This window comes from Ovis canadensis, chromosome 20 (assembly GCF_042477335.2).
Source record: "Ovis canadensis isolate MfBH-ARS-UI-01 breed Bighorn chromosome 20, ARS-UI_OviCan_v2, whole genome shotgun sequence".
NCBI lineage: Eukaryota > Metazoa > Chordata > Mammalia > Artiodactyla > Bovidae > Ovis > Ovis canadensis.
This window is the reverse complement of record NC_091264.1, coordinates 3276292-3290717: the sequence shown is the minus strand read 5'-3', so window position 1 is coordinate 3290717 and position 14426 is coordinate 3276292.

Here is a 14426-nt window from a genome sequence, read left to right as displayed (position 1 = left end):
AAACCATAGATCCTTTGATCCACGCGGCGGACTGCGTGACACTGCTGCTACCGCTCTCGAGGAAAGCGCAAGTGCATGCCCGCATTCGAGACGAGGACTGACTCCCCTGGGGAGACTCCAGAAGTACCCCAAGATCCATGTCAGCCCTGGAGAGGAATCCTCAGGTTCCGGCCCCGACTCCACACAAGGTCTTAGGCCCCGGCATCGACGGGAGAGGAATCCCGAGAGGCCCCCGAGGAACTCGCATGGGGACTGGCCTTTCCTGAGGCCACCAGAGCGGGTCCCTGAGGTCCCCGTCGTAAGTCGAGAGCACGTGCCGCAACTCGAGAAAATCCAGGAGGTTTTGCCCTCCAGGCGAGATGAGGCCCATTTCCGCTGAGGCTTCTCGAGGCTAATCACGTCTAACCACTGGAACTTCCAAAGGGTCCTTCACACCCTTGCTGCAACTCAAGAAGTTCCCCGACATACCCGTCTGCACTCGAGAGGAAGCACGTGGGTCGCGCACACATCCAGGGGAGCCCCGTTTCCGCCTCCAAGTTCGAAATGAGGGATCCTTTCCCTGTTTCGTAGGGAAAGAATTCCCGGCGTTCCCGTCGCATCTCAAGAGGAGGCGCTCTCCACAGGAAAGGCGAGAGGAACTCCAGGGTCGAGACACCATTCCAAGAGTCCCCCAGATGTGTCAGTCCATTCCAGAGGAACCTGTTTTCCCTGCACTGCCTTGACGTTCAAGCCGAGGATCGACTCCCACCACGTGTGCACGTGGGACAGCCCTGTGGGAAAGCCTCGTGGGAAAGCCTCGTGGGAAAGACTCGAGGGAAAACCATAGATCCTTTGATCCACGCGGCGGACTGCGTGACACTGCTGCTACCGCTCTGGAGGAAAGCGCAAGTGCATGCCCGCATTCGAGACGAGGACTGACTCCCCTGGGGAGACTCCAGAAGTACCCCAAGATCCATGTCAGCACTGGAGAGGAATCCTCAGGTTCCGGCCCCGACTCCACACAAGGTCTTAGGCCCCGGCATCGACGGGAGAGGAATCCCGAGAGGCCCCCGAGGAACTCGCATGGGGACTGGCCTTTCCTGAGGCCACCAGAGCGGGTCCCTGAGGTCCCCGTCTTAAGTCGAGAGCACCTGCCGCAACTCGAGAAAATCCAGGAGGTTTTGCCCTCCAGGCGAGATGAGGCCCATTTCCGCTGAGGCTTCTCGAGGCCAATCACATCTAACCACTGGAACTTCCAAAGGGTCCTTCACACCATTGCTGCAACTCAAGAAGTTCCCCGACATACCCGTCTGCACTCGAGAGGAAGCACGTGGTGTCCCGCACACATCCAGGGGAGCCCCGTTTCCGCCTCCTAGCTCGAGTTGAGGGATCCTTTCCCTGTTTCGTAGGGAAAGAATTCCCGGTGTTCCCGTCGCATCTCAAGAGGAGGCGCTCTCCACAGGAAAGGCGAGAGGAACTCCAGGGTCATGCCACCATTCCAAGAGTCCCCCAGATGTGTCAGTCCATTCCAGAGGAACCTGTTTTCCCTGCACTGCCTTGACGTTCAAGCCGAGGATCGACTCCCACCACGTGTGCACGTGGGACAGCCCTGTGGGAAAGCCTCGTGGGAAAGCCTCGTGGGAAAGACTCGAGGGAAAACCATAGATCCTTTGATCCACGCGGCGGACTGCGTGACACTGCTGCTACCGCTCTGGAGGAAAGCGCAAGTGCATGCCCGCATTCGAGACGAGGACAGACTCCCCTGGGGAGACTCCAGAAGTACCGCAAGATCCATGTCAGCACTGGAGAGGAATCCTCAGGTTCCGGCCCCGACTCCACACAAGGTCTTAGGCCCCGGCATCGACGGGAGAGGAATCCCGAGACGCCCCCGAGGAACTCGCATGGGGACTGGCCTTTCCTGAGGCCACCAGAGCGGGTCCCTGAGGTCCCCGTCGTAAGTCGAGAGCACCTGCCGCAACTCGAGAAAATCCAGGAGGTTTTGCCCTCCAGGCGAGATGAGGCCAATTTCCGCTGAGGCTTCTCGAGGCTAATCACGTCTAACAACTGGAACTTCCAAAGGGTCCTTCACACCCTTGCTGCAACTCAAGAAGTTCCCCGACATACCCGTCTCCACTCGAGAGGAAGCACGTGGGTCCCGCACACATCCAGGGGAGCCCCGTTTCCGCCTCCTAGCTCGAGATGAGGGATCCTTTCCCTGTTTCGTAGGAAAAGAATTCCCGGCGTTCCCGTCGCATCTCAAGAGGAGGCGCTCTCCACAGGAAAGGCGAGAGGAACTCCAGGGTCGAGACACCATTCCAAGAGTCCCCCAGATGTGTCAGTCCATTCCAGAGGAACCTGTTTTCCCTGCACTGCCTTGACGTTCAAGCCGAGGATCAACTCCCACCACGTGTGCACGTGGGACAGCCCTGTGGGAAAGCCTCGTGGGAAAGCCTCGTGGGAAAGACTCGAGGGAAAACCATAGATCCTTTGATCCACGCGGCGGACTGCGTGACACTGCTGCTACCGCTCTGGAGGAAAGCGCAAGTGCATGCCCGCATTCGAGACGAGGACTGACTCCCCTGGGGAGACTCCAGAAGTACCCCAAGATCCATGTCAGCACTGGAGAGGAATCCTCAGGTTCCGGCCCCGACTCCACACAAGGCCTTAGGCCCCGGCATCGACGGAGAGGAATCCCCAGAGGCCCCCGAGGAACTCGCATGGGGACTGGCCTTTCCTGAGGCCCCAGAGCGGGTCCTTGAGGTCCCCGTCGTAAGTCGAGAGCACCTACCGCAACTCAAAAAAATCCAGGAGGTTTTGCCCTCCAGGCGAGATGAGGCCCATTTCCGCTGAGGCTTCTCGAGGCCAATCACATCTAACCACTGGAACTTCCAAAGGGTCCTTCACACCCTTGCTGCAACTCAAGAAGTTCCCCGACATACCCGTCTCCACTCGAGAGGAAGCACGTGGTCCCGCACACATCCAGGGGAGCCCCGTTTCCGCCTCCTAGCTCGAGATGAGGGATCCTTTCCCTGTTTCGTAGGGAAAGAATTCCCGGCGTTCCCGTCGCATCTCAAGAGGAGGCGCTCTCCACAGGAAAGGTGAGAGGAACTCCAGGGTCGTGCCACCATTCCAAGAGTCCCCCAGATGTGTCAGTCCATTCCAGAGGAACCTGTTTTCCCTGCACTGCCTTCACGTTCAAGCCGAGGATCGACTCCCACCACGTGTGCACGTGGGACAGCCCTGTGAGAAAGCCTCGTGGGAAAGCCTCGTGGGAAAGACTCGAGGGAAAACCAAACATCCTTTGATCCACGCGGCGGACTGCGTGACACTGCTGCTACCGCTCTGGAGGAAAGCGCAAGTGCATGCTCGCATTCGAGACGAGGACTGACTCCCCTGGGGAGACTCCAGAAGTACCCCAAGATCCATGTCAGCCCTGGAGAGGAATACTCATGTTCCGGCCCCGACTCCACACAAGGTCTTAGGCCCCGGCATCGACGGGAGAGGAATCCCGAGAGGCCCCCGAGGAACTCGCATGGGGACTGGCCTTTCCTGAGGCCACCAGAGCGGGTCCCTGAGGTCCCCGTCGTAAGTCGAGAGCACCTGCCGCAACTCGAGAAAATCCAGGAGGTTTTGCCCTCCAGGCGAGATGAGGCCCATTTCCGCTGAGGCTTCTCGAGACCAATCACATGTAACCACTGGAACTTCCAAAGGGTCCTTCACACCCTAGCTGCAACTCAAGAAGTTCCCCGACATACCCGTCTCCACTCGAGAGGAAGCACGTGGTGTCCCACACACATCCAGGGGAGCCCCGTTTCCGCCTCCTAGCTCGAGATGAGGGATCCTTTCCCTGTTTCGTAGGGAAAGAATTCCCGGCGTTCCCGTCGCATCTCAAGAGGAGGCGCTCTCCACAGGAAAGGCGATAGGAACTCCAGGGTCGAGACACCATTCCAAGAGTCCCCCAGATGTGTCAGTCCATTCCAGAGGAACCTGTTTTCCCTGCACTGCCTTGACGTTCAAGCCGAGGATCGACTCCCACCACGTGTGCACGTGGGACAGCCCTGTGGGAAAGCCTCGTGGGAAAGCCTCGTGGGAAAGACTCGAGGGAAAACCATAGATCCTTTGATCCACGCGGCGGACTGCGTGACACTGCTGCTACCGCTCTGGAGGAAAGCGCAAGTGCATGTCCGCATTCGAGATGAGGACTGACTCCCCTGGGGAGACTCCAGAAGTACCCCAAGATCCATGTCAGCACTGGAGAGGAATCCTCAGGTTCCGGCCCCGACTCCACACAAGGTCTTAGGCCCCGGCATTGACGGGAGAGGAATCCCGAGAGGCCCCCGAGGAACTCGCATGGGGACTGGCCTTTCCTGAGGCCACCAGAGCGGGTCCCTGAGGTCCCCGTCGTAAGTCGAGAGCACCTGCCGCAACTCGAGAAAATCCAGGAGGTTTTGCCCTCCAGGCGAGATGAGGCCCATTTCCGCTGAGGCTTCTCGAGGCTAATCACGTCTAACCACTGGAACTTCCAAAGGGTCCTTCACACCCTTGCTGCAACTCAAGAAGTTCCCCGACATACCCGTCTCCACTCGAGAGGAAGCACGTGGGTCCCGCACACATCCAGGGGAGCCCCGTTTCCGCCTCCTAGCTCGAGATGAGGGATCCTTTCCCTGTTTCGTAGGGAAAGAATTCCCGGCGTTCCCGTCGCATCTCAAGAGGAGGCGCTCTCCACAGGAAAGGCGATAGGAACTCCAGTGTCGAGACACCATTCCAAGAGACCCCCAGATGTGTCAGTCCATTCCAGAGGAACCTGTTTTCCCTGCACTGCCTTGACGTTTAAGCCGAGGATCGACTCCCACCACGTGTGCACGTGGGACAGCCCTGTGGGAAAGCCTCGTGGGAAAGCCTCGTGGGAAAGACTCGAGGGAAAACCATAGATCCTTTAATCCACGCGGCGGACTGCGTGACACTGCTGCTACCGCTCTGGAGGAAAGCGCAAGTGCATGCCCGCATTCGAGACGAGGACTGACTCCTCTGGGGAGACTCCAGAAGTACCCCAAGATCCATGTCAGCACTGGAGAGGAATCCTTAGGTTCCGGCCCCGACTCCACACAAGGTCTTATGCCACATCATCGACGGGAGAGGAATCCCGAGAGGCCCCCGAGGAACTCGCATGGGGACTGGCCTTTCCTGAGGCTACCAGAGCGGGTCCCTGAGGTCCCCGTCGTAAGTCGAGAGCACCTGCCGCAACTCGAGAAAATCCAGGAGGTTTTGCCCTCCAGGCGAGATGAGGCCCATTTCCGCTGAGGCTTCTCGAGGCCAATCACATCTAACAACTGGAACTTCCAAAGGTTCCTTCACACCCTTGCTGCAACTCAAGAAGTTCCCCGACATACCCGTCTCCACTCGAGAGGAATCACGTGGTGTCCCGCACACATCCAGGGGAGCCCCGTTTCCGCCTCCTAGCTCGACATGAGGGATCCTTTCCCTGTTTCGTAGGGAAAGAATTCCCGGCGTTCCCGTCGCATTTCAAGAGGAGGCGCTCTCCACAGGAAAGGCGAGAGGAACTCCAGGGTCGTGCCACCATTCCAAGAGTTCCCCAGATGTGTCAGTCCATTCCAGAGGAAACTGTTTTCCCTGCACTGCCTTGACGTTCAAGCCGAGGATCGACTCCCACCACGTGTGCACGTGGGACAGCCCTGTGGGAAAGCCTTGTGGGAAAGCCTCGTGGGAAAGACTCGAGGGAAAAACATAGATCCTTTGATCCATGCGGCGGACTGCGTGACACTGCTGCTACCGCTCTGGAGGAAAGCGCAAGTGCATGCCCGCATTCGAGACGAGGACTGACTCCCCTGGGGAGACTCCAGAAGTACCCCAAGATCCATGTCAGCACTGGAGAGGAATCCTCAGGTTCCGGCCCCGACTCCACACAAGGACTTAGGCCCTGGCATCGACGGGAGAGGAATCCCCAGAGGCCCCCGAGGAACTCGCTTGGGGACTGGCCTTTCCTGAGGCCACCAGAGCGGGTCCCTGAGGTCCCCGTCGTAAGTCGAGAGCACCTGCCGCAACTCGAGAAAATCCAGGAGGTTTTGCCCTCCAGGCGAGATGAGGCCCATTTCCGATGAGGCTTCTCGAGGCCAATCACATCTAACCACTGGAACTGCCAAAGGGTCCTTCACACCCTTGCTGCAACTCAAGAAGTTCCCCGACATTCCCGTCTGCACTCGAGAGGAAGCACGTGGTGTCCCGCACACATCCAGGGGAGCCCCGTTTCCGCCTCCTAGCTCGAGTTGAGGGATCCTTTCCCTGTTTCGTAGGGAAAGAATTCCCGGTGTTCCCGTCACATCTCAAGAGGAGACGCTCTCCACAGGAAAGGCGAGAGGAACTCTAGGGTCGTGCCACCATTCCACGAGTCTCCCAGATGTGTCAGTCCATTCCCGAGGAACCTGTTTTCCCTGCACTGCCTTGACGTTCAAGCCGAGGATCGACTCCCACCACGTGTGCACGTGGGACAGCCCTGAGGGAAAGCCTCGTGGGAAAGCGTCGTGGGAAAGACTCGAGGGAAAACCATAGATCCTTTGATCCACGCGGCGGACTGCGTGACACTGCTGCTACCGCTCTGGAGGAAAGCGCAAGTGCATGCCCGCATTCGAGACGAGGACTGACTCCCCTGGGGAGACTCCAGAAGTACCCCAAGATCCATGTCAGCACTGGAGAGGAATCCTCAGGTTCCGGCCCCGACTCCACACAAGGTCTTAGGCCCCGGCATCGACGGGAGAGGAATCCCGAGAGGCCCCCGAGGAACTCGCATGGGAACTGGCCTTTCCTGAGGCCACCAGAGCGGGTCCCTGAGGTCCCCGTCGTAAGTCGAGAGCACCTGCCGCAACTCGAGAAAATCCAGGAGGTTTTGCCCTCCAGGCGAGATGAGGCCCATTTCCGCTGAGGCTTCTCGAGGCTAATCACGTCTAACCACTGGAACTTCCAAAGGGTCCTTCACACCCTTGCTGCAACTCAAGAAGTTCCCCGACATACCCGTCTCCACTCGAGAGGAAGCACGTGGGTCCCGCACACATCCAGGGGAGCCCCGTTTCCGCCTCCTAGCTCGAGATGAGGGATCCTTTCCCTGTTTCGTAGGAAAAGAATTCCCGGCGTTCCCGTCGCATCTCAAGAGGAGGCGCTCTCCACAGGAAAGGCGAGAGGAACTCCAGGGTCGAGACACCATTCCAAGAGTCCCCCAGATGTGTCAGTCCATTCCAGAGGAACCTGTTTTCCCTGCACTGCCTTGACGTTCAAGCCGAGGATCGACTCCCACCACGTGTGCACGTGGGACAGCCCTGTGGGGAAGCCTCGTGGGAAAGCCTCGTGGGAAAGACTCGAGGGAAAACCATAGATCATTTGATCCACGCGGCGGACTGCGTTACACTGCTGCTACCGCTCTGGAGGAAAGCGCAAGTGCATGCCCGCATTCGAGACGAGGACTGACTCCCCTGGGGAGACTCCAGAAGTACCCCAAGATCCATGTCAGCACTGGAGAGGAATCCTCAGGTTCCGGCCCCGACTCCACACAAGGTCTTAGGCCCCGGCATCGACGGAGAGGAATCCCCAGAGGCCCCCGAGGAACTCGCATGGGGACTGGCCTTTCCTGAGGCCACCAGAGCGGGTCCCTGAGGTCCCCGTCGTAAGTCGAGAGCACCTACCGCAACTCAAAAAAATCCAGGAGGTTTTCCCTCCAGGCGAGATGAGGCCCATTTCCGCTGAGGCTTCTCGAGGCCAATCACATCTAACCACTGGAACTTCCAAAGGGTCCTTCACACCCTTGCTGCAACTCAAGAAGTTCCCCGACATACCAGTCTCCATGCGAGAGGAAGCACGTGGGTCCCGCACACATCCAGGGGAGCCCCGTTTCGGCCTCCTAGCTCGAGATGAGGGATCCTTTCCCTGTTTCGTAGGGAAAGAATTCCCGGCGTTCCCGTCGCATCTCAAGAGGGGGCGCTCTCCACAGGAAAGGCGATAGGAACTCCAGGGTCGAGACACCATTCCAAGAGTCCCCCAGATGTGTCAGTCCATTCCAGAGGAACCTGTTTTCCCTGCACTGCCTTGACGTTCAATCCGAGGATCGACTCCCACCACGTGTGCACGTGGGACAGCCCTGTGGGAAAGCCTCGTGGGAAACCCTCGAGGGAAAATCATAGATCCTTTGATCCACGCGGCGGACTGCGTGACACTGCTGCTACCGCTCTGGAGGAAAGCGCAAGTGCATGCCCGCATTCGACACGAGGACTGACTCCCCTGGGGAGACTCCAGAAGTACCCCAAGATCCATGTCAGCACTGGAGAGGAATCCTCAGGTTCCGGCCCCGACTCCACACAAGGTCTTAGGCCCCGGCATCGACGGGAGAGGAATCCCGAGAGGCCCCCGAGGAACTCGCATGGGGACTGGCCTTTCCTGAGGCCACCAGAGCGGGTCCCTGAGGTCCCCGTCGTAAGTCGAGAGCACCTGCCGCAACTCGAGAAAATCCAGGAGGTTTTGCCCTCCAGGCGAGATGAGGCCCATTTCCGCTGAGGCTTCTCCAGGCCAATCACATCTAACCACTGGAACTTCCAAAGGGTCCTTCTCACCATTGCTGCAACTCAAGAAGTTCCCCAACATACCCGTCTCCACTCGAGAGGAAGCACGTGGGTCCCGCACACATCCAGGGGAGCCCCGTTTCCGCCTACTAGCTCGAGATGAGGGATCCTTTCCCTGTTTCGTAGGGAAAGAATTCCCGGCGTTCCCGTCGCATCTCAAGAGGAGGCGCTCTCCACAGGAAAGGCGAGAGGAACTCCAGGGTCGTGCCACCATTCCAAGAGTCCCCCAGATGTGTCAGTCCATTCCAGAGGAACCTGTTTTCCCTGCACTGCCTTGACGTTTAAGCCAAGGATCGACTCCCACCACGTGTGCACGTGGGACAGCCCTGTGGGAAAGCCTCGTGGGAAAGCCTCGTGGGAAAGACTCGAGGGAAAACCATGGATCCTTTGATCCATGCGGCGGACTGCGTGAAACTGCTGCTACCGCTCTGGAGGAAAGCGCAAGTGCATGCCCGCATTCGAGACGAGGACTGACTCCCCTGGGGAGACTCCAGAAGTACCCCAAGATCCATGTCAGCACTGGAGAGGAATCCTCAGGTTCCGGCCCCGACTCCACACAAGGTCTCAGGCCCCGGCATCAACGGGAGAGGAATCCCGAGAGGCCCCCGAGGAACTCGCATGGGGACTGGCCATTCCTGAGGCCACCAGAGCGGGTCCCTGAGGTCCCCATCGTAAGTCGAGAGCACCTGCCGCAACTCGAGAAAATCCAGGAGGTTTTGCCCTCCAGGCGAGATGAGGCCCATTTCCGCTGAGGCTTCTCGAGGCCAATCACGTCTAACCACTGGAACTTCCAAAGGGTCCTTCACACCCTTGCTGCAACTCAAGAAGTTCCCCGACATACCCGTCTCCACTCGAGAGGAAGCACGTGGGGTCCCGCACACATCCAGGGGAGCCCCGTTTCCGCCTCCTAGCTCGAGATGAGGGATCCTTTCCCTGTTTCGTAGGGAAAGAATTCCCGGCGTTCCCGTCGCATCTCAAGAGGAGGCGCTCTCCACAGGAAAGGCGAGAGGAACTCCAGGGTCGTGCCACCATTCCAAGAGTCCCCCAGATGTGTCAGTCCATTCCAGAGGAACCTGTTTTCCCTGCACTGCCTTGACGTTCAAGCCGAGGATCGACTCCCACCACGTGTGCACGTGGGACAGCCCTGTGGGAAAGCCTCGTGGGAAAGCCTCGTGGGAAAGACTCGAGGGAAAACCATAGATCCTTTGATCCACGCGGCGGACTGCGTGACACTGCTGCTACCGCTCTGGAGGAAAGCGCAAGTGCATGCCCGCATTCGAGACGAGGACTGACTCCCCTGGGGAGACTCCAGAAGTACCCCAAGATCCATGTCAGCACTGGAGAGGAATCCTCAGGTTCCGGCCCCGACTCCACACAAGGTCTTAGGCCCCGGCATCGACGGGAGAGGAATCCCCAGAGGAACTCGCATGGGGACTGGCCTTTCCTGAGGCCACCAGAGCGGGTCCCTGAGGTCCCCGTCGTAAGTCGAGAGCACCTGCCGCAACTCGAGAAAATCCAGGAGGTTTTGCCCTCCAGGCGAGATGAGGCCCATTTCCGCTGAGGCTTCTCGAGGCCAATCACATCTAACCACTGGAACTTCCAAAGGGTCCTTCACAGCCTTGCTGCAACTCAAGAAGATCCCCGACATACCCGTCTCCACTCGAGAGGAAGCACGTGGGGTCCCGCACACATCCAGGGGAGCCCCGTTTCCGCCTCCTAGCTCGAGATGAGGGATCCTTTCCCTGTTTCGTAGGGAAAGAATTCCCGGCGTTCCCGTCGCATCTCAAGAGGAGGCGCTCTCCACAGGAAAGGCGAGAGGAACTCCAGGGTCGTGCCACCATTCCAAGAGTCCCCCAGATGTGTCAGTCCATTCCAGAGGAACCTGTTTTCCCTGCACTGCCTTGACGTTCAAGCCGAGGATCGAGTCCCACCACGTGTGCACGTGGGACAGCCCTGTGGGAAAGCCTCGTGGGAAAGCCTCGTGGGAAAGACTCGAGGGAAAACCATAGATCCTTTGATCCACGCGGTGGACTGCGTGACACTGCTGCTACCGCTCTGGAGGAAAGCGCAAGTGCATGCCCGCATTCGAGACGAGGACTGACTCCCCTGGGGAGACTCCAGAAGTACCCCAAGATCCATGTCAGCACTGGAGAGGAATCCTCAGGTTCCGGCCCCGACTCCACACAAGGTCTTAGGCCCCGGCATCGACGGGAGAGGAATCCCGAGAGGCCCCCGAGGAACTCGCATGGGGACTGGCCTGTCCTGAGGCCACCAGAGCGGGTCCCTGAGGTCCCGGTCGTAAGTCGAGAGCACTTGCCGCAACTCGAGAAAATCCAGGAGGTTTTGCCCTCCAGGCGAGATGAGGCCCATTTCCGCTGAGGCTTCTCGAGGCCAATCATATCTAACCACTGGAACTTCCAAAGGGTCCTTCACACCCTTGCTGCAACTCAAGAAGTTCCCCGACATACCCGTCTGCACTCGAGAGGAAGCACGTGGTGTCCCGCACACATCCAGGGGAGCACCGTTTCCGCCTCCTAGCTCGAGATGAGGGATCCTTTCCCTGTTTCGTAGGGAAAGAATTCCCGGCCTTCCCGTCGCATCTCAAGAGGAGGCGCTCTCCACAGGAAAGGCGAGAGGAACTCCAGGGTCATGCCACCATTCCAAGAGTCCCCCAGATGTGTCAGTCCATTCCAGAGGAACCTGTTTTCCCTGCACTACCTTGACGTTCAAGCCGAGGATCGACTCCCACCACGTGTGCAAGTGGGACAGCCCTGTGGGAAAGCCTCGTGGGAAAGCTAAGTGGGAAAGTCTCGAGGGAAAACCATAGATCCTTTGATCCACGCGGCGGACTGCGTGACACTGCTGCTACCGCTCTGGAGGAAAGCGCAAGTGCATGCCCGCATTCGAGACGAGGACTGACTCCCCTGGGGAGACTCCAGAAGTACCCCAAGATCCATGTCAGCACTGGAGAGGAATCCTCAGGTTCCGGCCCCGACTCCACACAAGGTCTTAGGCCCCGGCATAGACGGGAGAGGAATCCCGAGAGGCCCCCGAGGAACTCGCATGGGGACTGGCCTTTCCTGAGGCCACCAGAGCGGGTCCCTGAGGTCCCCTTCGTAAGTCGAGAGCACCTGCCGCAACTCGAGAAAATCCAGGAGGTTTTGCCCTCCAGGCGAGATGAGGCCCATTTCTGCCGAGGCTTCTCGAGGCCAATCAGGTCTAACCACTGGAACTTCCAAAGGGTCCTTCACACCCTTGCTGCAACTCAAGAAGTTCCCCGACATACCCGTCTCCACTCGAGAGGAAGCATGTGGTGTCCCGCACACATCCAGGGGAGCCCCGTTTCCGCCTCCTAGCTCGAGATGAGGGATCCTTTCCCTGTTTCGTAAGGAAGAAATACCCGGCGTTCCCGTCGCATCTCAAGAGGAGGCGCTCTCCACAGGAAAGGCGAGAGGAACTCCAGGGTCGTGCCACCATTCCAAGAGTCCCCCAGATGTGTCAGTCCAATCCAGAGGAACCTGTTTTCCCTGCACTGCCTTGATGTTCAAGCCGAGGATCGACTCCCACCACGTGTGCACGTGGGACAGCCCTGTGGGAAAGCCTCGTGGGAAAGCCTCGTGGGAAAGACTCGAGGGAAAACCATGGATCCTTTGATCCACGCGGCGGACTGCGTGACACTGCTGCTACCGCTCTGGAGGAAAGCGCAAGTGCATGCCCGCATTCGAGACGAGGACTGACTCCCCTGGGGAGACTCCAGAAGTACCCCAAGATCCATGTCAGCACTGGAGAGGAATCCTCAGGTTCCGGCCCCGACTCCACACAAGGTCTTAGGCCCCGGCATCGACGGGAGAGGAATCCCGAGAGGCCCCTGAGGAACTCGCATGGGGACTGGCCTTTCCTGAGGCCACCAGAGCGGGTCCCTGAGGTCCCCGTCGTAAGTCGAGAGCACCTGCCGCAACTCGAGAAAATCCAGGAGGTTTTGCCCTCCAGGCGAGATGAGGCCCATTTCCGCTGAGGCTTCTCGAGGCCAATCACATCTAACCACTGGAACTTCCAAAGGGTCCTTCACACCATTGCTGCAACTCAAGAAGTTCCCCGACATACCCGTCTGCACTCGAGAGGAAGCACGTGGTGTCCCTCACACATCCAGGGGAGCCCCGTTTCCGCCTCCTAGCTCGAGTTGATGGATCCTTTCCCTGTTTCGTAGGGAAAGAATTCCCGGCGTTCCCGTCGCATCTGAAGAGGAGGCGCTCTCCACAGGAAAGGCGAGAGGAACTCCAGGGTCGTGACACCATTCCAAGAGTCCCCCAGATGTATCAGTCCATTCCAGAGGAACCTGTTTTCCCTGCACTGCCTTGACGTTCAAGCCGAGGATCGACTCCCACCACGTGTGCACGTGGGACAGCCCTGTGGGAAAGCCTCGTGGGAAAGCCTCGTGGGAAAGACTCGAGGGAAAACCATAGATCCTTTGATCCACGCGGCGGACTGCGTGACACTGCTGCTACCGCTCTGGAGGAAAGCGCAAGTGCATGCCCGCATTTGAGACGAGGACTGACTCCCCTGGGGAGACTCCAGAAGTACCCCAAGATCCATGTCAGCACTGGAGAGGAATCCTCAGGTTCCGGCCCCGACTCCACACAAGGTCTTAGGCCCCGGCATAGACGGGAGAGGAATCCCGAGAGGCCCCCGAGGAACTCGCATGGGGACTGGCCATTCCTGAGGCCACCAGAGCGGTTCCCTGAGGTCCCCGTCGTAAGTCGAGAGCACCTGCCGCAACTCGAGAAAATCCAGGAGGTTTTGCCCTCCAGGCGAGATGAGGCCCATTTCCGCTGAGGCTTCTCGAGGCCAATCACATCTAACCACTGGAACTTCCAAAGGGTCCTTCACACCATTGCTGCAACTCAAGAAGTTCCCCGACATACCCGTCTGCACTCGAGAGGAAGCACGTGGTGTCCCTCACACATCCAGGGGAGCCCCGTTTCCGCCTCCTAGCTCGAGTTGATGGATCCTTTCCCTGTTTCGTAGGGAAAGAATTCCCGTCGTTCCCGTCGCATCTCAAGAGGAGGCGCTCTCCACAGGAAAGGCGAGAGGAACTCCAGGGTCGTGACACCATTCCAAGAGTCCCCCAGATGTGTCAGTCCATTCCAGAGGAACCTGTTTTCCCTGCACTGCCTTGACGTTCAATCCGAGGATCGACTCCCACCACGTGTGCACGTGGGACAGCCCTGTGGGAAAGCCTCGTGGGAAAGCCTCGTGGGAAAGACTCGAGGGAAAACCATAGATCCTTTGATCCACGCAGCGGACTGCGTGACACTGCTGCTACCGCTCTGGAGGAAAGCGCAAGTGCATGCCCGCATTCGAGACGAGGACTGACTCCCCTGGGGAGACTCCAGAAGTACCCCAAGATCCATGTCAGCACTGGAGAGGAATCCTCAGGTTCCGGCCCCGACTCCACACAAGGTCTTAGGCCCCGGCATAGACGGGAGAGGAATCCCGAGAGGCCCCCGAGGAACTCGCATGGGGACTGGCCATTCCTGAGGCCACCAGAGCGGTTCCCTGAGGTCCCCGTCGTAAGTCGAGAGCACCTGCCGCAACTCGAGAAAATCCAGGAGGTTTTGCCCTCCAGGCGAGATGAGGCCCATTTCCGCTGAGGCTTCTCGAGGCCAATCACGTCTAACCACTGGAACTTCCAAAGGGTCCTTCACACCCTTGCTGCAACTCAAGAAGTTCCCCGACATACCCGTCTCCACTCGAGAGGAAGCACGTGGGGTCCCGCACACATCCAGGGGAGCCCCGTTTCCGCCTCCTAGCTCGAGATGAGGGATC